At 37.9% G+C, this 27,029-nt stretch overlaps 1 protein-coding gene across 10 annotated transcripts in view; it reads right to left on the bottom strand.

Annotated features, from left to right (window-relative positions):
* CCNY (cyclin Y) overlaps window positions 1-27,029 on the bottom strand; it is a 317,654-nt gene extending 290,625 nt beyond the window's left edge. For 4 of the 10 annotated variants that reach the window (XM_077152018.1, XM_077152025.1, XM_077152019.1 and 1 more), the window contains exons 1-3: window positions 26,872-27,029; window positions 26,408-26,518; window positions 25,979-26,044 (exon numbers count right to left, since the gene is read on the bottom strand). The gene's annotated coding sequence lies outside the window, so the exon portion shown is untranslated. Of the gene's footprint in view, window positions 1-25,978; window positions 26,045-26,407; window positions 26,519-26,615; window positions 26,847-26,871 lie in introns of those variants that run through there. The other 6 variants (XM_077152045.1, XM_077152047.1, XM_077152032.1 and 3 more) reach the window with 5 other exon arrangements.

The raw sequence follows: 27,029 nt of genomic DNA on the forward strand, positions 1-27,029 counted from the left end.
AAATATATTGATAGTAAAAGGATGGAAAAAGATACAGCATGCAAACATCAACCACAGGAAAGCTAGAATGGCTATACTAATATCAGACAAAGTAGACTTTAACACAAAAATGATACTAGAGATAAGGAGGGACATATTATAATGATAAAGGGTCAACCAACCAGGAAGGTATAACAATTATAAACACTTACATACCTGACAGGAAAACTCAAAATTATGTGATGCAAAAAACTGATAGAACTGAAGGGGAAAATAGGCAATTTGACAATATTAACTGGAGCGCTCCCTATTCCCTAATAGAAAGAGGTAGAAAATTAGCAAGGTAATAGAAGATTCGTACTCTATAAACCAACTAGACCTAATAGACATCAATAGACATTCCACCCAACCATAACAGAATATAGATTATTCTCAAGTATATATGGAACATTCCCCAGCATAGACCATATGCCAGACCATAAAACAAGCCTCAATTTAAAAGGATTGAAATCAGACAAAATATGTTTTCTGGCTGCAACAGAATAAAATTAGAAATTGGTAGCAGAAAGAAAATTAGGACACTCACAAATAAGTGGAATTTAAACAGCACATTCCTAAATAACGAATGGGTCAAAGAATAAATCAAAAAGGAAATCAACAGGTACTTTGAGATCACTGAAAATTAAGACCTGAGACACCAAAAGTAATGGAATACAAAACTCTAATAGACCCACACCATGGAATTATAATCAAACTGTTGATGCCAGATATAGAGAGAATTCTGAGAGCTGCAAGAGAGAAACAATATGTCACATACAAGAGAGTCTCAGTAAATTTAAGTACCAATTTGTCATTGGAAACCATGGAGGCAAAAAGGCAATAGAAGGATATATTTAAAGCGCTGAAAGAAAAATCTTCCCAACCAAGAATTCTGTATCTGGTAAAACTGTCTTTCAAAAACAAGGGAGAGATTAAGACATTCCCAGATAATCAACAGCTGAGGAAGTTCATCACCATTAGGCTGGCCCTACAAGAGATGCTAAAGAAAGTTCTGCAGATTGAAAGGAAAGGACAATAAATAGATCAAAACTGCTTAAAGAAATAAAGATCTCTAATGAGGGTAACAGCCTAGGTAAATGAAAGTTCCTGTACTATTTTTGGTTTGCAAATCCACTTTTTACTTGCTACAGGATCTAAAAGGCAAAAGCATAACATATCATGGTAAATCAGTGGTTTTGGACTCAATGTTACATTTAATTTGTGACGAGAATTACATAAAGGTGGGGGTACAGAGGATTATAGAACATGTATGAACATTATAGGGTATAGAACATTTATGAATGCTATTGAAAGCAAGTTGGTATCAAAGCAAACAAGATTGTTATAGATTTATAATGTTAAATTTAAGACCCGTGGTAACTACAAAGAAAATATCAGAGAATACAAAAGCTCATGGAAGCAGAAATTAGAGTACAGGTTGCCAGAGATGGGGGAATAGGGGCAATGGAGAGTTAATGCATAATGGTCATAGGGTTTCTGTTTGGGAAAACAGGAAAGTTTTATTATCAGAAGGTGGTGAGGGTACTACAGTACTGTGAACATGATTAAATCCACTGAGTGGTATGCCCAGAAATGATTGAGATGGGAAAGTTTCTGTTATATATCATGCCCACAATTGAAAAAAAAAGAGCAACTCAAGAGAAATTGATAACTAAATGCAATACATGATTCTGGATGGGCTATAGCAAGGGAGGAGAAGAGGGCTCAAAGGGACATTATAGGGACATACGAAAAAACTGGAAAGTAGACTATAAGCTTTATATCAATGTTAAAGTTCCTGAAGTTGATAACTACAGTTGGGGTGGGTCATACAAGTGAATATCCTTGTTCTTAGGGAATATACATGGCAGTATTAAGTATTCAAGGAGCATGATGTATAAATCTACATTCATATGTTCAGATAATGGATGAATGGATGGATAGAGAGATAGAAAGATGGATGGATGGGTGGATGGATAGGTGGGTGGGTGAATGGGTGAATGGATGGATGGGTGGATGAGTGGATATATAGATGGACAGACAGAATGATGTGGCAAAGTGGCCAAATGTTAAAATTGGTGAATCTTAGTATCGGGTGGAAAGTAGGTATGGATATGTTGGACTTCTCCATATGGGGTTTATGTATTTGTTTCAGCCCTGTAAGTTTGCAAGTATTTTAAAATAAAAAGCTTAAAAATAACTCATGGGATGCAGAGAAAGCAATACTTAGAGGATTGAAATTTATAGCTGAAAATGCCTTAATTAAGAAAACTAAACTTGAAATAAATAGAAGGAAGGAAATAATAAAGGTTATAGCAGAGATAAACGAGAAAGAGCATAGAAAACTTGAGAAAATCAATTAACACATAGCTTGGTTTTGTGAAATTATCAATAAAACTGGGATAAATTTAGACAAATTGAAAAAGAAAAAAACATAAGACTTAAATTACTAAAATCAGAAATGAAAGAGCAGACATTATTTCTGATCTTACAGATATAAAAATTATTATAAAGAATACTAGGAACATGTGCACACTAATAAATTAGATGACAGATGTAAGGGGCAAATTTTTAGAAAGACACAAACTATCAAGCTGATTCAAAATGATACAGACACTCTAACTTGACCTATAACAATTGAAGAGATTGAATCAGTAATCAAAAGTCTCTCAACAAAGAAAAGCCCAGGCTCAGATGGCTTCATTGCTGAATTTTATCAAAATATAAAAAGAACTAATACAGATTATTCATAAACTCTTACAGAAAAATAGAAGAGATGGGAACACTTTCCAACTCATACTATAAGGCCAATATTACCCTGATGCCAAAATCAGACAAAAACAATACTAGAAAAGAAAACTAAAGACAAATATTCCTTACAAATATGGATACAAAAATCCTCAAAAAAAATTCTTGTAATCCAGCAACATATAAAAAGAGTTATACATCATGTCCAAGTGGAATTTATCCCAGGGGTTGGTTTAACATCCAAAAATCATAGTGTACTCTTATCATCTTTTTATTTCTGTGTGGTTGGTATTAATGTCATCCTTTTCATTTCTGGTTTTAGTTATTTGTGCTCTCTTTCTTTTTTCTTTGTCAGTCTAGCTAAATGTTTGTTTATTTTACTGGTTGTGTTGGTTTGAAAGGATTTATGTACCCCAGAAAAGCCATGCCTTAATCCTAATTCAATCTTTGGGAGCAGTCTTTCTTTTAATCCTTATTCAGTACTGCATGTTGGAAACTCGATTAGATTATTTCCATTAAGATGTGACTCATCCAATTGTGGGTATTAACTTTTGAATGAGGGAGATGTGACTCCCCCCATTCCATGTGGGTTTTGATTAGTTTACTGGACTCTTTAAAAAGAGGAAACATTTTGGAGAGAGTTCCTTTTTAGAACAATGAGAGAGCCATGAGGCAGAGTCCACCAGCCTGTGACCTTTGGAGATGAAGAAGGAAAATGCCCCTGGGGGAACTTCATGAAACAAGAAGCCTGGAGAGAAAGCTAGGAGACGTCGCCATGTTTGCCATGTGCCTTTCCAGTTGAGAGAGAAACCTGGAACTTCATCAGCCTTTCTTGAGTGAAGGTAACCTCTTGTTGGTGCCTTAATTTGGACATTTTTATAGACTTGATTTAATTGGGACAATTTCATGGCCTTATCACTGTAAACTAGCAACTTATTTAATTCCCCTTTTTAAACACTGTTCCATTTCTGGTATGTTGCATTCCAGCAGCAAGCAAACTAGAACACTGATCTTTCCAAGAACCAACTTCTGGTTTCACTTACCCTTCTCTTTATTATTCCTTTACTTCTGTTCACTGTGGATTTAATTTTCTTTTTCTAGATCCTCCAGGTGTGAGGTTAATTCTCTCAAGAAAATCTGTCATGTTACTAGCTAGATACAAACTTAAGGAAAAGACGGCTCAGGAACTAAACCCCAGAGAAATAGGAAACAGTGGCCCATTCAAAGAAACAAGATAAAAATCCAGGAACCATCAACAAAGTGGATCAGATTTTGGACATACCAAAGACTTTTATTTTTTTAAAAAAAAAGATCCTCAAGATACTCAAGGAGGTAAAGGAAAATACAGAGACAGAACTAGAGGATATCAGGAAAACAATGAATGAACAATATGGGAATCTCTTTGAGGTTCTTAATGGAAACCAAACAGAAATACCAGTGTTGAAGATCCCAAGAACTGAAATGAAAAATTCCCTAGAGGGTTTCAATAGCAGATTGGAACAGGAAGAAGAAAGAATAAGTGATCTCAAAAACAAGAGAAATTGAAATGATTCAGGCTGAGGAGCAGAAAGAAAAAGAGAATAAAAAAGAATGAGGAGAGCTTCAGAGACCTGTGGGACACCATCAAGCTTAACAATGAATGCATTATGGGACTCCCAGAAGGAGAAGAAAGAAAGAAAGAATGAGAAGGATTAATCTAAGAAATAATGGAGAAAACTTCCCAAATTTAATGAGTATGCACATTCAGGAAACCAAATGAGCCCCAAACAGGATAAATTCAAAGAGAACCATACAAGATACATAGTAATCAAACTGTCTAATACCAAGGACAAGGACTATGTAAAGCTGCAAGAGAAAAATAATGGCTTATGTACAAGGGAATCCCAATAAGATAAGGTGTCAATTTCTCATCAGAAACCATGGAGGTAAGTAGGCAGTGGTATGGAATATTTAAAGTACTGAAAGAAACCATTGTCAAATAATTTTATATCCAACAAGATTTTCTTGTTGGATATAACAAGTGCAGGAGAAATTAAGACATTCCCAGGTAAAAGCTGAGGGAGTTCATCACCACTAGATCTGCCCTACAAACAAGACTAAAAAGAGTGATTCAGACTGAAAGGAAGGGACACGGTGGATCAAAGTGGCATAAAGAAATAAAGACGTTTAGTGAAGGTAATCATAAGTGAAGTTATAAATGCCAGTACTATTGTATTTTTTGGTATGTAATGCTACTTCTTACTTCCTACAAGTGCTTAAATGCAAATGCATAAAAAATGATAAACACATAATTTTAGACATACAATGTACGAAGATATAATTTGTAACAAATACAACAAAAAGGGGATGGAGAGGTATAGGAACAGTGCATGTGTATGCTTTTGAAATAAGTTACTATCAAATCAAATATGATTGCTATAGATTTAGGATGTGCAGTGCATCCTCAATATTCTTTGTAAAGAATCTAAAGGAAAGTCAATAACAGGATAGTTTACAGTTTTAGACTCCTCAGGCTTCGTTCTCTGAAAGTGTAGGTGTGACAATCATGCTATTCAGTTTTTAACTGAGAAAGCCTTGCAGGAACCCCCAAGATTTTCAAATGTAACTAAGGATCTAAGGTACTTCAGGAATCCAAAAAAGTTCCTTCTTTTAGACCTGAAGGTAGAATTTGGGTATAGAGTAGGGAGAGTATGCCCTAGTGACAGGCCCTGCCTGGCTATAATAACTGGGCAGTGAGTCTCAATCCTAGAAAATCACCAGATTGGTTTGAGGTGGGGCTTAGGCACTAATCTGTTTATAAAGCTTCCTATAGGAGATTCTCTTGGGCAGTCAGTGTTGAGAATCCTCATCTTAGAGTCCACATCTTAAGGTTAAACCCATATCCTAAGGTTTGCCAGCTGGATGGTTTCCCTGATCTAGATTCTAGACTTGGCAAAATACTACAATTCCAGGGATAAGGGGAGCAGGGGAAGCGATGGGAAGGATGGTGTCAGGCCACACCCTCTGGCGGGACAAGCTTACAGCTGTAGCCAGGCTAGCTGCAGACATGGTCTTCACATGTAGGATTTGATTTGTGTCTTTGACCCAAACTGAAATCCACGATTCAAGGTCCCCTTCTCCCTGTGGTCCTTTCTGACATTCTGAGAGGAGTTTGCAGGAATTAGTTCATCAGATGCTTTGGTCATAAAAGGAAGAACAAGGTAGCTTGAGACCACAAGGAGTGAAGACTGCTGGAGGGAGAGGAAGCCCAGAAAAGAAACAAGGGAAAAACAAGGCACTACAATCGGAAATAGAGAAACAAAGACTAACCTACATCAAATTCTAGGTCCTAATACAGAATTGGGCTTGTGCTTTTTCTGATCCTGATAGTTTAGCTTTCTTTCTTTCTTTCTTTCTTTTTTTTTTTGACTGCTACAAAAGCTTACAATCTAGGCCCTTGTTTTCTTATTCCAACAGTTTTGTTTTTCTAGGATAATAGCAGGGGATGGTCCTAGAAGGGAAGGAACAAGTGAATTTCTACAGCGATGTGATGTCTCAGGGGCTCTTTTTGAAAAACTATGCTGTTTGCGTATGCTTGAAATTCATTTTTCTACTTTGAGTTAGACTAGAAATACTGTCTCCCACTGAAAGGGATAATTGAAGTTAAAATCATAATTAGAGCAAAGGCCTGCTTTTAGATCTAGAGTAGTAATAGGAAAACTATGGTCTGTGGGCCAAAGCCTGCCTGCCATTTGTTTGTATGTAGTCCTCAAACTAAGAATGTTTTTTATATTTTTAAATGTTGAAAGGGTCAGGAAACCATAAGAGTACTAATATTTTGTGACAGTTAAAAATTATATGGAATTCATTTGTGTCCATAAATAAAGCTTTATTGGAACAGCCATGTTCATTTGTTTTCATATTGTTTATGTGCCAAAAAAAAAATAAGAATTGAGTAGTTGTGACAGAGACAATATGTGGTGTTTTATGCTTTACACTGCTTCTTGGTGACTATAGATCCCAGCAACACAGTTTTAACTTGATGGCATTTTCAGGTGCCATGGCATACTGCCATACCATGACATTTTATATATATATATTTTGGGGGGGTGGGAGGAGGGGTGCATAGTTCAGGAATCGAACCCGTGTCTCCCACATGGAAGGTAAGCATTCTAACCACTGAACTACCCATGAACCCTATATATTTTTAATATTAAAAAAAAATACCCCTCAAGGAATTCTGGGAAGGTGGTAGAATAGGCTAGGTCGAGTTTACCCCTGCTCTAAGGAACAGATAGAGAAGTGACAGAAAAATGACTGGGATGGTGATTCCAGAGTGTAAGTGACCTGGGAGGGTCTTCTGCACCACACAGGGAGGCCCAGATTGCAAAAGCTGATGAATTGAGAGGCAGAGAACCACAGACCGTCTAGTTAATGCAAACAGCCTAATGCGCCCCTTTCCAAATAGAGGCTTGGAGCCCTCAGGAGTGCACAGACAGGGCAACAGGGACTAGGAAGTAAGCCAAGCCAGGTTGGAATGTGCTACACCCATGCAAGCTGTCCCCAATCCTCATCCCCACCCCGCTCCCTGCAGGTGGTCACTTGACATCCAGGATGCAGGCACTCACCTTCATAGCCAGGCCACACCCACCCCCAACCCATACAGTGGTGCAACCCCCCCCCAATTTCCACACATGCATGCATCAGCTTCTGGTCCCCCCAGACCCATGCATGCACACGCAAATGAGAGCACCCCCATGAGGCCCCCAAAAGCTCTGGGCAAGTGATGCCCTGCACATCTGGGCCACACCCACCCCCAGCCCATACAGGTACAATATGGTCCCACTGCCCCTGAGCTCTGCACACAAGCACACCAGGGCCCTGACCCCAGACGTGCATACATGCTCAACCACATCCTCCCCACTGGGCACTCATGTATTACACAGACCTCTTTGATACTTGCACCCCATCTCCACTGCCCTGCATACATGCACACCCTTGCCCAACCCCCTGCACAATTACCCTGCTCCCACACCTGGCAGGTGCTCATCTGGGCTACAAAGCCCCCACCTTGCACATGCATGCACCCCTGCCCCATTCCCCTACACCTGTACACCCACACCAGGGCCCTACCCACCTAATAATACCCACTCCTGATTCACATCCTGCAATCCCCATGACCCATGCCCCACCCCTGCACACTCGCCCATCTACATCCCAGCCCCCCTGGAGCCCCCCACCTTGTGCAAGAACATACCTGCGCCATGCGCTTCCTGTGCTCTGACCTCTGTACACCATACCCTGATACCCACGACCCCCATGGTTCCTCATGCCTACCCACATCCTGTCCACATACCAGACCCCATGCATCTGCACAGCCCCCCCAATCCACCTCTTGCCCCAGCTTAACTCTGTGTCCCCTATGCACACCCTATTCCTGCACTCCAAGGCCTGCCTGCGCTGCAGCCCATCCCCAGAGGCCCTGCACCAAACCTCCACAACCCTATACCCAACACCTCATGCTCACAGGCACCAATGTAGCATCCCTAACCTGTGCCACAACATGTCACTGCACAATTATGCCCCACCCCATGCCCAGCATCCTGCTCCACACCCATCTCACAGATACAAAGCTTTAGACTACTGAAGGAATTCAACTTCCAAAGTAACCCAATCAAGATATTTACATCCCTTGAAGGCAACAGAAGATCACTAAGCATATGAAGATGCAGATAGATATAGCCTCGCCTTAATGAACAAATTAAAACACTGGAGGAGACACAGACTTTTGAACAATTAATCAAAAATGTTCATGTAACTCTATTAAATAAACCCAATGGGTTGGCTAATGACATAAAGGAAATCAAGAAAACATTAGAAAAGCATAAAGAGGAATTTGAAGAATAAATTAGAAAAATAGCAGATATCACAGAGATTAAAGATGCTGTAGAACAAATGAAAAATATACTAGAGACACAAAACAGCAGATTTGAAGAGGCAGAAGAAAGAATAAGTGGACTAGAGGACATGCAACTGATTTCAAACACACAAAAGAGCAAATGGTGAAAAAGTGGAAAATTTTGAACTGGATCTCAGGGAAATGATGGACAAAACAAAGCACATGAATATGAGAATCATCAGTGTCCCAGAAGAAGAATAAAGGGCTACAAAGATTAGTTGAAGATATAATGGGGGAAAACTTCCCAACCTTTATAAAAGACATAAATATGCAAATCAAAGAGGCCCAACAAACTCCAAACAGAATAAACCCAAATAGGCCTACACCAAGACACATACTACTTGGTTAGTCAAATGTTGAAGAGAAGCAGAAAATCCTGAAAGCAACAAGAGAGAAACAATCTACTATATACGAGGAAAACCATATAAGACTGAATTCAGACTACTCAACTGGCACTATGAAAGTGAGAAGACAGTGGTATGATATATTTAAGATCCTGAAAGAGAAAGATTTCCAGCCAAGAATTCTGTACCCAGCCAAACTGCCCTTCAAAATTTTCACAGACAACAAATGTTGAAAGCATTTATCAAAAAAAGACAGACTCTTCAAGAAATACTAAAGGGAGCTCTGCCAGCAGCTGAAAAGAAAGAAAGGAGAGGGTGGTATGGAGGAGGGCACAGAATTGAAGAGTACCAGTAAGGGTAACTTAAGGGATAAAGAGAGATTAAAAGAGAAAAGAATATATATATATATATATATATATATATATATATATATATATATATATATATATATATATATATATATATATATATATATATATATGTATCTGAAATAAAATCCAAAGGATAAGATGCCTTTACAGTAATAACTTTGAATGTTAATGGACTAAACTTACCAATCAAAAGTTACAGATTGACAGAATGGATAAAGAAATATAATCCAGCTGTATGCTGCTTACCAGAGACTCACCTTAGACGCAAGGACACAGATTGAAAATAAAAGAATGGAAAAAAGATGTTCCATGCAAGCTGTAATCAAAAGAAACCAAGAGTAGCTAACTGATATCAGATAAAATAGGCTTTAAATGTAAAGACACTGTAAGAGCCAAAGAAGGACATTACATTTTAGTAAAAGGGACAATTCATCAAGAAGAAATAACAATCATAAATTTTTATGCTTCCAATCAAGGAGCTTCAAAGTACATGAGGCAAACTGAAGGGAGTGATAGAAGTTTCAACAATAAGAGTAGGAGACTTCAATACACCTTATCCTCTATAAGGACCAGACAGAGGATCAACAAGGAAATAGAGAACTTAAACAATTTGATAAATGAATTAGACCTAACAGACATATAGAGGTTGTTATATCCCAAATCACCAGGATACACATTCTGATGAACATTCTCCAGGAAAGATCATATGTTGGCGCACAAAACAGGTCTTTATACATTAAAAAAAATTGAAATTATTCAAAGCATTTTCTCTGATGACAATGGAATGAAGCTGGAAATCAGTAGCCACCAAAGAACAAGAACTTTCACAAATATATGGAGATTAAATAACACATTCTTGAGACTTCCGGAGAAGATGGCGGCTTAGTAAGACACGCAGGTGTTAGTTCCTCCTCCAGAACAGGAACTAAAGAAACAGAAACAATATGAAACAGCTCCCAGAGCCATGACAGAGACCAAAAAGACAGCATACCCCATTCTGGAACGGCTGAATGGGCAGGGAGAATCCGCTGCGGTGAGACACCCGAGGGGTGCGCGTTTTCCCGGCCGGGGCGGCTGGCGACGGGGGTCCCCTCCATGCACGTGGCTCCCCGGTCTGACTGGGAACGTTGGATAGCGGGGCCCTCCCGCCACGCTTGGCGTCTTGGGCCAGCTGGGCAATTTGGACCAGCACTCCCCCAAGCCGCGGCGGCCGGCAACCCCCCCTCCACACGCGGTTTCCCAGGCCGACTGCAAGATTCGGATTGGCAAGTTAAAGGAGCCACAGCATCTTTTACTGGTGGGACCCGCAGACAGACGAGCGCCACAAGCACCACCTACTGGGCAGGAAAAGAAAAACAGAGCCCAGAGATTTCACAGAAAAACCTTTCAACCAGCCGGGTCCCACACCCAGGGAAATCTGATCAAATGCCCAGACACCAGCAGAAAATAATGGATGACGCTTGGAAAATTGAAGATATGGCCCAGTCAAAGGAACAAACCAATAGTTCAAATGAGACACAGGAGCTGAGACAACTAATGCTGAATATACAAACAGAAATGGAAAAACTCTTCAAAAACCAAATCAATAAATTGAGGGAGGACATGAAGAAGACATGGGCTGAACAAAAAGAAGAAATAGAAAATCTGAAAAAACAAATCACAGAACTTATGGGAGTGAAGGACAAAGAAGAAAAAATGGAAAAAACAATGGATACCTACAATGGTAGATCTAAAGAGACAGAAGCTACAATTAGTGAACTGGAGGATGGAACATCTGAATTCCAAAAAGAAACAGAAACTATCGGGAAAAGAATGGAAAAACTTGAGCAGGGGATCAGGGAACTGAATGACAATATGAAGCGCACAAATATACGTGTTGTGGGTGTCCCAGAAGGAGAAGAGAAGGGAAAAGGAGGAGTAAAACTAATGGAAGAAATTATCACTGAAAATTTCCCAACTCTTATGAAAGACCTAAATTTGCAGATTCAAGAAGTGCAGCGCACCCCAAAGAGAACAGACCCAAATAGGCGTTCTCCAAGACACTTACTAGTTAGAATGTCAGAGGTCAAAGAGAAAGAGAGGATCTTGAAAGCAGCAAGAGAAAATCCATCACATACAGGGAAACCCAATAAGACTATGTGTAGATTTCTCAGCAGAAACCATGGAAGCTAGAAGACAGTGGGATGATATATTTAAATTACTAAAAGAGAAAAACTGCCAACCAAGACTTCTATATCCAGCAAAATTGTCCTTCAAAAATGAAGGAGAAATTAAAACATTTATAGACAAAAAGTCACTGAGAGAATTTGTGACCAAGAGACCAGCTCTGCAAGAAATACTAAAGGGAGGACTAGAGTCAGATATGAAAAGACAGAAGAGAGAGGTATGGAGTAAAGTGTAGAAAGAAGGAAAATCAGATATGATATATATAATACAAAAGCCAAAATGGTAGAGGAAAATATTATCCAAACAGTAATAACACTAAAAGTTAATGGACTGAATTTCCCAATCAAAAGACATAGACTGGCAGAATGGATTACGACCCAACAATACCACTGCTAGGTATCTACTCAAAGGACTTAAGGGCAAAGACACAGACGGACATTTGCACACCAGTGTTTATAGCAGCATTATCTACAATTGCAAAGAGATGGAAACAGCCAAAATGTCCATCAACAGACGAGTGGCTAAACAAACTGTGGCATATACCTACGATGGAATATTATGCAGCTTTAAGACAGACTAAACTTATGAAGCATGTAATAACATGGATGGGCCTAGAGAACATTATGCTGAGTGAGTCTAGCCAAAAACTAAAGGACAAATACTGTATGGTCCCACTGATGTGAACTGACATTCGAGAATCAGCTTGGAATATATGATTGGTAACAGAGACCAGCAGGAGTTAGAAACAGGGTAAGATAATGGGTAATTGGAGCTGAAGGGATACAGACTGTGCAACAGGACTAGATACAAAAACTCAAAAATGGACAGCACAATAATACCTAAGTGTAATGTAACTATGTTGGAACACTGAATGAAGCTGCACCTGAAATATAGTTTTTTGTTTGTTTGTATCTTTTGTTTTTGCTTTTTTTCTTTTTCCTTTTTATATATATTTATATATTTTTTATTAGTATTATTATTTTAATTCTCTTCTCTATATTAACATTCTATATCTTTTTCTGCTGTTTTGCTAGTTCTTTTCCTAAATCGATGCAAATGTACTAAGAAATGATGATCATACATCTATGTGATGATACTAAGAATTGCTGAGTGCATGTGTAGAATGGAATGATTTCTAAATGTTGTGTTAATTTCTTTTCTTTTTTTTGATTAATAAAAAAAATTTAAAAAAAATAACACATTCTTAACCAATGAGTGGCTCAAAGAAGAAATTGCTAGAGAAATCAGTAGCTATCTGGAGACAAATGAAAATGAGAATACAACGTATCAGAGCTTATGGGATGTGGCAAAGGCTATTCTGAGAGGGAAATTTATTGCCCTAAATGCTTATATTAAAAAAGAAGAAAGAGAAAAAATTGGGGACTTAACTGCATACCTGGAGGAATTTAAGAACAGCAAACTAACCCCAAAGCAAATGGAAGAGAAATAACAAAGATTAAAGCAGAGTTAAATGAATGGGAGAACAAAAGAAATTAGAAAGAGTCACTAAAACCAAAGGCTGGTTCTTTGAAGAAAACAATAAAATTGATGGACAACTAGCAAGGCTGACAAAAAAAGAATGAGGTTGCAAATAAAATCAGAAATGAAAGGGGGATCATTGCCACAGACCCTGAAGAAATACAAAAAAATGTGGTAAAATGATACTATGAACAACTTTATGCCAAAAAAGTAGACAACATGGATGAAATGGACAAATGCCTGGAAACACACAAACAAGCTACACTAATTCAAAAAGAAATAGAGGCTCTCAACAAACCAATCACAAGTAAAGAGATTCACACAGTCATCAAAAATCTTCCTGCAAAGAAAAGCCTAGGGCCAGATGGCTTCACAGGGAAATGTTATCCAACATTCCAAAAAGAACTAATACCAATCCTGCTCAAACTTTTCCAAAAAATTGAGGAAAAAGAAACACTAATTTTATGGTGTTAACATCACTTAAATAGAAAACTGGGAAAAGATGCTATAAGAAAGGAAAACTACAGGCCAATTTCTCTAATGAACATACATGTAGAAATTCTCAACAAAATACTAGAAAATCAAATCCAACAACATATTAAAAGAATAATACACCATGACTAACTGATGTTTATACTAGGACTGCAAGGATGGTTCTACCCAAGAAAATAAATCAATGTAATACAGCACATTAGCAAATGAACATAAGCAATGACTTAATTGAGGAGTCAATTAAGGAAAAAATTCCACTCAAAATAGCAATTAAAAGAATCAAGTATCTAGGAAATGAACTTAACTAGGACATAAAGGACTTGTACACAGAAAACTATGTAATGTTGCTAAAGGAAATCAAAGAAGATCTAAATATCTAAATAGGGCAAAGACATTCCCTGCTCATGGACAGGAAGGTTAAATGTAGTTAAGATGTCAGTTCTACTCAAATTGATCCTACAGATTCAATGCAGTACCAATCAAAATTCCAACGACCTAATTTGAAGACTTGGAAAAGATAGTTACCAAATTCATCTGGAAGGGAAAGAGACCCCAAATAGCTGGAAGCATCTTAAAATGAAGAATGAAGTGGGAGGATTAACACTTTCTGATTTTAAAACATATTATAAAGCCACAGTGGTCAAAACAGTATGGTACTGGCAAAAAGATAGAAGTATTGAACAATGGAATTGAATCTAGAGTACAGAAATAGGGCACCAATCTATGGTCAACTGATCTTCAACAAGGCCCCCAAATCCACTGAACTGGGACAAAATAGTCTTTTCAATAAATGGGTATGGGAAACTGGATATCAATAGCCAAAAGAATGAAAGAGAACCCTTACCTTACTGCCTATACAAAAATTAACTCAAATTGAATCAAGCACCTAAATTTAAGAACCAGTACCATAAAGCTCCTAGAAGAAAATATAGGAAAACATCTTCAAGACCTAGTAATAGGAGGTAGCTTCCTAAAATTTACACTCAAAGCACAAACTGCAAAAGAAAAAATAGATAAATGGAAACTCCTCAAAATCAAATGCTTTTGTGTCTCAAAAGACTTTGTCAAAAGGGTGAAGCAGCAGCCAACTCATTGGGAGAAAATATTTGGAAATTACCTGTCAGATAAAGGTTTGATATCCTGTATATATAAAGAAATCATACAACTCAACAACAAAAGAACAAACAACCCAATTATAAAATGGGCTAAAATATGAATATGCATTTTTCTGAAAAGCAAATACAGATGGCTAAAAAGCACATGAAGAGATGTTCATTTTCATTAGCTGTAAGGGAAATGCAGAGCAAGACTACAACGAGATACCACCTCACACCTGTAAGAATGGCTGCAATTAAAGAAACAGGAAACTACAAATGTTAGAGAGGATATGGAGAAATTGGGGCACTAAATGCACTGTGATAGGAATGTATAATGGGAATGGCCACTATGGAAGACAGTCTGGTGGTTCCTCAAAAAACTAAATATTGTGTTGCCCTATGACTCGGTAATACCACTACTCAGTATATACCCAGAAGAGCTGATAGCAGTGACACAAACAGATATTTGCACACTCATGTTCATAGCAGCATTATTCACAATCATCAAAAGATGGAAACAATCCAAACGCTGATCAAGAGACAAGTGGATGAACAGAATGTGGTAAATACATATTATGGAATGCTATGCAGCAGGAAGACAAAATGATGTCCTAAAGCACATAACAAGATGGATGAAACTTGATGACACAATGCTGAGTGATATAAGCCAGACACAAAAGGATACTATATGATTCCACTTTTATGACCATGGTTGAGGTAAGATCAGAGAATTATAGACTATTGGGGACCTAGAGATACATGGGAGCTAGAGATGGATGAATGGTTAGCTAATGACATTGAACTTAAATATAAGGGAATAGATAGAAGTGAAGGTGGTTTTCTAGTGGGTCTGTAAGTAATATTACCATATTGAAGGTGGATATGATTGAAAGGAGTGGTATAGACGCATGTGTCCCAGGATTAACACTATACTGCAAAGGTATGAATCTTGTACAAAGAGTATATAAGTTCAAGGTATAGGGGGAAAACTGCTATTGCATGTCCTGAGCTATGTTTAACAGGAAAACATCAGTAGTAACACAGGAGTAAGCAATGGAGGGAGGGACAAGAGTTAAAGGGAGGTTTGACGATTTTCTATTTGGTAAGGGTGTGTTAATTGGTTATTTTTTCTTGGGAACAATGAAATTATCTGAAATTGAAAAAAAAATGCCCCTCATATCAAAACAAGAAGAGATGAGAAAAGTAGACTTCAAATATTGCATTTTTGAGGCATAATGAAGGGTGGATTATTTTGTCTTTGAATTAGATAACGCTTATAATGCAATGACACTATAGTTTGCTGAAAAAATGAAATATATGTCAATATTACTAGACTTAGCAATCATCACAGTAATCCCAACTCACAGCAAAGCAACAATCAGAAAATTTAGGAAGGAATATCTCAACACAGAAAAATGGTTTCGCAAGAATAAAAAATGAAAAGCTGCAACCAAGGTGAGTTTCCAAGTGGCTCTTCGTTTACTGTTGAAGAATTGGTTATATCATGTTTAATTCTAGCAACTGAAGAAATAAGCTTGTTCCAGAGTTTATTTATCCAGCCCAGAGAAAATAAACTTGTTTATGATCATCAGGTTTTGGACAACAGTAATTGCTTACAGAACTGAGGACATTGGGAGCAATTTCAGTAGTCAGTTTTAAAACAAGGCAAATAATTTTGAGTAGTTTTCCTTGAATTTTGGTGAATTAACAGATATTTCCACAACTGCTCAGATGTTGTTTATTCAAGGAGTTAATACCAGGTTTAAAGTCACTGAGTAATTGCTTCTATGAATAATCTGTATAGAACAACTATAAAATTGAGAATATTTTCCAAGAGGTTGAGAAAATATTAATTCAGTACAACTTGAAGTGGAATCTGCTAAGATGTGTTATGCTTAGGCGAAAATATGTACCTTGAGAAGAAAAAGACTTAATTGAATAAATTTACCAAGTTTGTAAAAATCCAAGGTGTTTAAAGCCTTCATTGTATTCATTGTATTACTCAACAGATATTTTGCAGAAAACATTTGATTACATCATGTGTTATTGAACTGTATCAACAGTGAATTGCATTTGCTCTCGTGGATTTTTCTTCAGTTCCATGAATTTTTGTCAGAAATAGAAGCTGCATATTCTTATTTGCCCTACCACATAGCTTTGATGGTTTAGCAGTGGTGAATTTTTATTGAGATTTTTTTTTTGGTTTAGGGTCAAGCTTGAAATTTTTCTAAATGAGAAGATTCCTCAACCACTATTTTTGAACACTGAAAGCTTTGGAAATGAGCTTTTACTGCAAACTTGATGTTTCCTAATGAATTGAACCTAAAACTTCAAAACAAAACAATGCTCTTATGCAAAAATTATACTACAGTAAAGTCATTTTGATGACAGCTAATACTATTTGAATCATAAGGAATATCAAAAATTAAAACAAGAAGTGAGATCTCCATTCCCATTCACATTTGTAATGAATAGATTTTCTGAGTTCCAGCAGCGTTTCAGACCTCAATGCAAATACAAAGGAAATTTCTATACTTCAAAATCCATTTAACTATGCAGCTGAGGATCTTCCACCTAATCTTCAATTAATCTACAATGTAATAACACACTAAAAGGCAAATATCAAGAAAAGAATTGAATTGAATTCTATAAATGCCTTCAAATGATGAATCTCAAAATCATATATTCATATACATTACCTAATTTAACTTGTATGGTCAGTTTATTTGACCACCTTAATTATATGGAATCTTGAATAAGGTGTGAGACCTTGTTGGTTTGTACAGGTTACTGTATTGCTCCAATATATCCCAGAGTAATTTGGGCAGAGAATACAAAAGTATTTGCAAAGTCCCATTGGGGGACTGGGGAGAAAGGAGGAAATATTCAACTTTCCCAACTTGGAAATTCCTGATATTTTTGCAAGCAATGGGAACAACCAGTTCAATAGGCTGAGCCCTCAATCTTGGGCTTTGCCCCTGTGAAGTTTATTCCTGCAAAGGAGAAGCTAAGCTTACTTATAATTATACCTAAGAGTCACCTCCAAAGAATCTCTTCTGTTGCTCAGATGTGGCCTTTCTCTCTAAGCCAACTTGGCAGGTGAACTCACTGCCCTCCCCACTGTGTGGGACATGACTTCCAGGCATATAAATCTCCCTGGCAACATGGGACAGGACTCTCAGAATGAGCTGGGACCTGGCATCATGGGATGGAGAAAGCCTTCTTGACCAAAAGGGGGGAGAGAGAAATGAGAGAAAATAAAGTTTCAGTGGCCGAGAGATTTCAAACAGAGTGGAGAGGTTAGTCTTATGTATTATGTAGTATTCCTATTTAGTTTATGGTGTATTGGTATATTGGTGTGAACTGTGTTCCAGTAACCTTGATTCTTGAAGACAATTGTATAACTATATGGCTTTTACAATGTGACTGTGTGATTGTGAAAACCTTGTGTCTGATGCTCCTTTTATCCAGGGTATGGACAAATGAGGGGGAAAAAGGATAAAAATAAATAAGTAATAGGGAGGAATAAAGGGTAAACAATTGGGTAGATTGAAATACTAGCAGTCAATGAGTGGGAGGGGTAGGAGCATGGGATGTATGAGTTTTTTCTTTTTCTGGAGTGATGCAAATGTTCTAAAAATGATCATGGTGATGAATATACAACTATGCAATGGTATTATGAGTCATTGATTGTATATCATGGATGGAGTGTATGTGTGTGATGATTTCTCAATAAAAAAATATTTTTTTTAAAAAAAGGAAATGTCCTAGAAAAAAAAAAATCATATACCCATGGATTGATATCAGATTTGGCAGTCCCTACTTGTATTAAAAGACATTTTCAAAGAAGAATTACATAAAATCTCATTACCAATCAGCATTAACATTAAAGGCACAAGCAGAAACAGTTTCTATCTCTACTTTAGCCTGCCAGCTTCTCCTAGGGAATTCACCGAAAACTTTCATTGGACTTTCCAAATTTGCCCGCCATGCGGAATTTGGACTTGCCTATCTAACTCTCCTGCCAGTCCTGCTCCTCTGAAAAGCCCTTACTAGTACACCAGAAGGTTGGAGAACTTAGCCAGATCCTGAGGACTTTGAGAATCATTTGAAGAAGCAGTTATGTAAAGACCAAAGAGGAGCTCCTGAAGTGGAGTGTCACGATTTCCCTTGCTTTCTCAGAAGCTTCACTGTAGAAAAAAGGAGAAGAAAGGAAACCGAAATTTTGGTGTCTGAGTGTGATCTGCAAGAAGTTTTCGTTGGCCCCTGGAGGTAGGGAGACCAGACCCCAGTTACCTGCTGAGCCCTTTGCCCTCTCTGCTCCTGTGCTCCTGCGGTGCCCACAGGTCTATGGATAGTTTTTAATCGGGTGCTTCACTGAAAACACTTGCAGTCAGCCACAGGCCAGAGGGCTTCATCTTCAACTAAAAAGACTGACTCAGAGTTCCATGGAAAGGTACTCTGGGATGGAGGCGTCTAGTTGCATTGCTTAAATAACTTTGAAACCATACCACTGAACTGAGTCAAGATCTCCAGAATTCTAGTGAAGAAGCTGACGGGTTCATGAAATTGCTAACGTAAGATCAGGAGGGATAAACATTAAATATCTAGGGCTGAATGAACTGATGATGATTATGGGTTTTGTTTGGATTATTGCTAATGTTTTAATGTTCTGTTTTCTGGATACAAGGAACCCCTTACTGTTTTTTCCTTAAGCTCTCTATAATTCATAAAACATTCATCTTTTTCTCCCTTCCTGACCCCTCCAGAATTTAGAAACTCTTACTGAATATTCTTACTTTGATGGCAATATAATTAATTATTTGCAAAGGTTCAATCAGAACCTTTCCTCCTTGTTAACAGGACATGTATGAAGTCACAGGTTATATATCCAAGGCATTACAGGAATGTCATGTTTGTGAATGGTGTCCATTTAATCAGACATGACCAGAGACTTTAAAGATCTAAGGTTGACTTTATGGAACCAAGGCTTACAAAATCCTTTTGTAAAAAAATGTTCTAGTACCTGGCTCCAGAGTTCTCAGCCTTACATATCAGTAAGGAAGGTTATTTTCTGGCAGGCATAAGAGCCATATGATAATTTGGGGAGCTAAGAAAGAGAAATTCACCTGTATAGGTGCTACAGGTGAAATCTAGTGTCAAGTTCTTGGTTTGGCTTTCTAGCCTCAAAAGGCTTTTAAAAGTCCCAGTGTAGAGGTTCTTCATGAGAACTACTAGCAAAGAAAACTTCAAAAGGTCTCTATGTTAAATGGCCATCCTTGCTGCACCTATATACATAATCAGGTCAAATTTAATGAAACCAGCAGTATTTTATAATTAAGAGTTACAATTATTGGGGTTATCTTTGATCAAAAGAAGAACAACTACAGGACAAAATTTTCAGTTTCAATAGTAGTTCTAGCATATTCCTATGGTTGTCTGATTCCACTCCTGTTCATTGAGCTGTTTTTTAAATATATAAATTGTTTTATTAGCGAATTTGTAGATATATAGAGAAATCAAGCAGAAAATACAGAGTTCCCATATCACCCCCATTATTATCACTTTGCATTAGTATGTGTGGTGGTTTGAAAATCATGCTCTTAAATTTAGTCCATTCCTGCAGATGTAGACCCATTGCAAGTAGGATGTTTTGTTGAGTGGGATCTTAAATTAAGATGTAAAACAGGGTGGATCTTAATCCTCTTATTGGAGTCGTTCATTAGAGGATGTAATTCAGAGAAAGACAGAGAGAAACAGACACAGAGGCTGAGAGAGAAAGCCACAGATGGAGCAGGCAGAAGCTCAAAGCAAAGAAACCCAGGAGAGACCAGGAGACATCTCCACGTGCCTTCCCATGCGACAGGGCATCCAAGATCACCAGTAGCTGGTCTTTGGGGATAAAGTACCACCTATTGATGCCTTGATTTTAGACATTTTCCTGGCCTCAGAACTATAAGCATTTAAGTTAATAAATCCCCATTGTAAAAGCCAATCCATTTTATAGTATCTGCATTGCAGCAGTTCTAACAAACTAAAACAGTATGGTACCTTTGTTACAACTGATGCAAGAGTATTATTATAATTGTACTATTACCTGAAGTCCATATTACAATAGGTTTACAGTTTGTGTTGGACAGTCCTATGTTATTATTTTAAGTTTTATTCTAGTAATGTATATACACCTTAAAATTTGCATCCCCTTTGTAAACTGCAGATTACTGTATGGTTGTGTTATCTACCCGTAAACCGGACTGGATCCTATAGTCTTGCATATATTATCTACCCTAAATGCCAGTTAGAAAGCTTACTTAAGATCTTTTTGTGCATTAGACCTTACTGACCAAAGAAGACTCATAGCCCCCAATGCCTTGACCTACTGATATACAGGGTTCCGCCCTTCTTGCACACCATCATTCTCTCCATAGGAGTATATGACTTGGAGTGAACAGTTATAAAGATATCTAAGGCTATGAAATAGTTTTTTTGTGCTTTTCTTTTTTGTATGCTGCATGGCCAGGGGTCACCGTTCATTCATACTCATGTGAGTATCCTGTTATTGTAGCACCATTTGGTAAATTTTTGTTTGTTTAGTTTATTGTTTGCTTTTTTGGGAAGTGAACAGGCTGGAAATCGAACCTGGGTCGCCCGCACAGCAGGCGACAAGTCTACCACTGAACTACCCTCACACCCCCTGAAACCGAGTTTTAATACCACCCTCAGTGCCATTCAGACCCTCCAAGCTGAAGCCGAGCATCAGTCTTGTTGCAGAACAAATGCGCTGTAGGTAGCCTGACTGCCCGAGCCCAGTGAACAATGTTGCTTTTATGTTGATAAGTCTGGCATGGTGATAAATAACAAGTATTTTAAAAGACCAAGTTAAGGGGTTGTATAATATCAGCCAGGCACAAACATTTCAATGGACCCACCTATTTCCTGACCTAGGTTCTTGGCTAAATGGAATATAGGGACTAACTAGTATGCTCTGGACATATGCTTTTAATTGTGATTATCGCTCTATCCATTCTTATTTCTTGTACACACTGAGTTTCAAGATCCTGTTCAAATTCCTTATTACCCTCAAGACAGAGAGATTTGCTCTTAAGATAGCTCACCAGAAGGAAAATGCAATAGAAATGGGACTGGCTATAGTGGGCTGAGATGAAAACTAAAAACAGAAATAAGATAGCCTGAAATCAGAGAGAGGCCTGTACCCATGATCCACTCAACTGAGTAATCCTACTCCAAGGGTCTTACATGTAATTTAAAAAACCACCCAGCAAACTTCACTGCAATCAAGAGAGAAAACAAATTCAAAAAATTGAAAGGAAAAAAGGAACAAACCAATTAACTGAAACCACTTGACAACCTGACAAGAAATCATTGATGGCAAGTGGAGTGCATTGCTTGTGTTAAAGGAGGTACTGTTAATTCAAGGAAAATGACCACCTGCATTGGGTACTGCCAGCAGGGACCCCTTTCCAAGAAAGGATTTTTCAGAAAACAAAAAAACAAATGACCTGCAGGGACTTTCCATGCAAATCGAACAGTAGAGCACGCTCTACAGAATTGAGTAGCACCTGGTGGTAAACCAGTTTTGGTCTAGAAGAGAGAGTTTATCAGATTGGACATAACACACTAATCAATTTAAGCCCTGCCTATGCAAAATACTCCATGTAAATCAGCCAATCAGAACATTTCCTAGTTTGCTGCTGTGTTTGCTTCTTAAAAGTTTCCGCTTTTCCCTTGGCAGAGCTCCTTTTGACATGTGGCTTAGATGCTGGCTGATTTATAAATTGTAAACTGTTCAAACTCCCATAATTTAATATAAAAATAAAATATAATAAATAATATAAAAATAAAAGAAAAAGAAAAAGAAAGCACGAACATTTGCGACCAGTTTTAGATATGGGCAACTTTGAATTCCAATTAAGCAAAATGTTTTCCCCACCCCATCCCAAAAAGAATTTTATTCTTCTCATTTGTAGACCTGCATTACAAAAATAGTGTACTTGATTATTATTATATTTTTAATTTCTTCAATACATTTTTTGTGCAAATTTGTTTTTTCTCTTATTATATAAGTACCTATATAATATTTTTGATTTAGCTTTTTGGGCTACAAAGCTTAAAATATTTATTATCAGGCCCTTTGCTGAAAAGGTGTGCCAATCCCTGATCTGGTGGGTTGTGGGTGTCTGAAAGTTGAAGGGAAAGCTCAATAAAGGTGGTTTTCAAAAATTGCTTACCGGAGAAAGTTTTGGCTAAATGAAATCTAAGTTTCTGGATTTAGCAAAGTCTTTTCTGAGTTCATGTTACTTTAGTCAAAAATAGAATTGGGGAGGGATCCTAAAGGGTTTGCTACAAACATGGGCAAAGGACTCACATTTTTTTTTCTCAAAAAAAGATATATGAATGACTAATAAGCACATGAAAGGATGCTCAGTATCATTAACCATTGAGGAAACACAAATCAAAATTACAATGAGGTTCACACCCACAAGAATGGCTATTAAAAAAATAAAACAAACAGAAAATAGCAGAGGCTGGAGGGGATTCAGAGAAATGGGAACCTTAGTATATTGTTGGTGGGAATGTAGAGTGGTGCAGTTACTGGGGAAAACAGCATCGAACTGCCCTGTGACCCTGCAACCCCACTTCTGAGTAGGGGGAATTGAAGGCAGGGGCGCCAACAGATATTTGCACATTGCTGTTCATAGGGCCATTATTCACACTAGTCAAAAGATAGAAGCAACCCAAATGTCCATTAGCAGGTGAAAGGACAAACAAAATGTGGCATATACTTACAATGGACTATTATTCAGCTCTAAAAAGGAACGAAGTTCTGATACATGCTACTACACAGACAAACCTTGAAGACATCATATTGAGCGAAATAAGTCAGACACAAAGGAACACTTATTGTATGATTCCATTTATATGAAATGTCTGGAATAGGCTAATTCATAGAGACAGAAGGCAGAGTACAGGTTACCAGGGGCAGAGGTAGAGGAAGAAGGGGGAATTCATACATAATAGGCACAGGGTTTCTTTTTAGGGTGATGGAAAAGTTCTGGTAATGGTTGGTGGTAAGGATGCCAGAACATTACATGTGTGATTAATCCCACTGAATTGTGACTTTGGAAGTGGTTGAGATGGGAAAGTTGATGTTGAATATATGCTTCCTCAATTAAAAAAAGAGAGAGAGAGAGATTAGAGAGACAAAAACAACTAAAGGCAATTCATGATCCCAGGCTGGATCTAATAATGGAGGAGAAAATGCCCAAAAGGGCATTATAGGAACATATGAAAAAAATTGGAATATATACTGCTTTATATCAATGTTAAATTTCCTAAACTTGATAATGGTTCTTAAGGTGGTTACATAAATGACTATCCTTGTTCTTAGGGAACGTACATCGAAGTATTCAGTGTTCAAAGAGCATAATATATACAAACTACTCTCAAATATTTAGAAAATAGGGGGTACAAGGGTAGTTCAGTGGTAGAATTCTCGCCTGCAATGCAGGAGACCTGGTTTCAATTCCCTGCCCATGCACTTCCTAAAAACAAACAAATAAGCAAACAAACAAACAAAAACCTCTTTTGACCTCTTTGTTCATTCTCCCTCCTCTTATCATTGACTCCTTCAAAGTAGGCAATACCCAAGGTGCTCTCCTTTAGCTACTCCCTTTGATTTTTCATGGTAATTTCACCTTCTTTTGGGCTTCAACAGCACATTTTATGCAGACAAATCTTAAAGCATAAGATTTCCTCCACTCCACCCAAGCTCACAGGCTCACACAACTAAGTGTCTCCTGGGCAACTTCAGTTTGCCTTCCAGCCAAAGCAAAAAAAAAAAAAAAGCAAAAAACAAAATTCAACAAGTGGCTCTGAAATTATGGGATACTCACAAAGAAAAAAAATGAAACATAACCCTGCTATACAGCATACAAAAAAAAATTTAGACAATAGTGAAATAGATACATAGATAGTTGGATAGATAGATGAAAGAAAGGAGAGATAGAGAGAGAGAGAAGGAAGAGAAAGAAAGAGAAAAAGAAAGGAGAAAGAAAAAAAGAGAAAGAAAGAGGGAGAAACAGAAAGACATGGCAAATGTGACAAAGTCTGCTGTATGGGGTTTGCATTATTTTTGCAATTGTCCTATAAATTTAAAATTATTTCAAAATACAGATAGAATTGCCCTGAAGCTACATCTTTCTACCATAAACTTATCATATGCCATTTAATTTCAGCAAACATGATGTCTCATAAATGGTATCAATTTAAATTTGCATTACTTTCGTTTGTATTTTATTTGTACATCTTGCTTTGATTTCAGGCATCAATAAGATTTGTCTGCATAAGGAGCTTATATACAATATAGTATTTACTCATATTTGAGCTTATATACAATATAGTATTTACTCATATTTATGTGACATTAAAAACTAGCTGTAAGTCACAACGCTGAGGTCAACAGTTTGTTCTTTAAAAGGGCCTATTTAAATAGCCGAGTTTGAGAAACACTTCCCTTAAACCAAAGCAGTGCTCTCCTAAAGGTATTAGATGTGAACGTGAATGAGAACCCTCAGTCTTCCCAGAGGTACTTTATTTATTGAAAGGGAAGCTTATAAACACCCATACATCCGTCACCTCAGGAAGCATTAAGAAGTTAAGTGAAATAATCCTCAAGTGGTCACAGAAATGAGGCCATTCTCGGAAAAGTCTATTAGACAGAACTGACCTTGACAAAGTCTGGTATGACCTCTTCAAGCATACTGGTTCCTAAACAATATGCCAGAGTCACCCGGAGTGCTTGGTGAAAATGCAGATATCCAAAACTCTTTCTCCACGGTTTTGACTCCTAGTTCTGGAGTCCATGAAAATGCATTTCTACCAAACAGCTCAGATTATTCTGATGCTGAAGACACGTGGATTTTAGTTTGGGGAACACACCCTAATGGGTGCTATTCTTCACATCAGATCAGAAGATCTTTCTAGAAGGTCCTAGGTTGTTTGTTTTCTACAATAACTCCCAACCATAAGAAGTGAGATAGGAAGAGGTCAGCCCATCCCACCTTGGTGTTCTACTAATTGCGATTATAAATGATTCTGTCCTAATCTACACTTATTTGCAGAGCATTCTAGAATGTAGCAGTGACTTAGGCCATTTTGTTTGTTACTAACAAGAAGTCATTGTTTCACCTTGAGGTTTAAAGATTCAACTGCTGAATAAGGCTATCTTCAGCTGAAAGATAAAAATTAATGAAGATTCATTCTCTAAAAAAAGCTTTAAACAACATAAACAATCTCAAGTCTTACTTTTCAGTGATTTTTCAAAATCTCCACTGCAGGTTCAAACATATGAAAAAGCCCTTGCTTCATTGTCTACAAAATAGAGGAACATCTTCATTTTAGAAATAAAATTCTTAATCCAGTACATGCTTAAGAGTTAAAACATAATCTGTACTAATGAATATGTCTCAACGCAAGGCCTCAAAAAACTAATGCCTTATTTAAGGCTTGAAATTATCCAAGTCATCTAAAATCCAGGCCACTTCCCAAACTAACTTTGCTGAGGAAATCAGGCTTAACTGTCATTTTTAACTGATCTGTTTGTACAAATCATCTTCCTTTTCCAGTCTCCACAACCCACAGCCTATTAAAACATAATGCACTGTTAGAAGCAAAAGCTTTTTCTTGGAAGGAAAAAAACTATAATACGGGGGAAATTACAAGGTCAAGGCTCACCCGGTAGGAAAGAGCGCCCCGGCAGTGAATTTCAGTCCCAGCTCAGCTTTGGATGTTGGCGTGATTTTGGAGGGGACGTGGGGTTACTGACCGGGCACCTTACCCGTGAACCTGGAATAACAAAACACCCTGCTTTACAAAGGAACTGTGAGGTGTAGGCATAAAATGACGGCACCATGTTCCCCTATATGAGATAAGAAATAACCACCTCATTGTTTGTGATAGTCTCCACACACCAATGACTGGCATTTTAACTATTAAGAGGTTACTTGCTTGTTGAGTCTGGATTTCAATACAGTTCTCTTCAGACTGCAGCAGATTCCCTAACTTTTCCATCTCTGTTGGGAAACCCACCGGCCATGCTCTCTGATGCACATTACTCCTTGACTTGGCAGGTTCTCCTAAACGCCCTCTCCTCCTAGAAGCTTCCCCGCCTCGCCCCTCTCACTGCTTGCTCTCCATACCATGCTCACCACCATGCCTGCGCCCGATTTCCTCTGGGCAAGCTGCCAGCCAGCCAGCCCTCAGGGGTGCAGCCCCGGTGGTGACCCCCTGGCTGGAGCACACGTCCTTCCCCGGCTCACACCACCTGTCCCTCCTGCAGCCCCTCACACTGTAATAA

The sequence above is a fragment of the Tamandua tetradactyla genome, chromosome 1 (genome assembly GCF_023851605.1).
Source record: "Tamandua tetradactyla isolate mTamTet1 chromosome 1, mTamTet1.pri, whole genome shotgun sequence".
NCBI classification, from domain to species: Eukaryota; Metazoa; Chordata; class Mammalia; order Pilosa; family Myrmecophagidae; genus Tamandua; species Tamandua tetradactyla.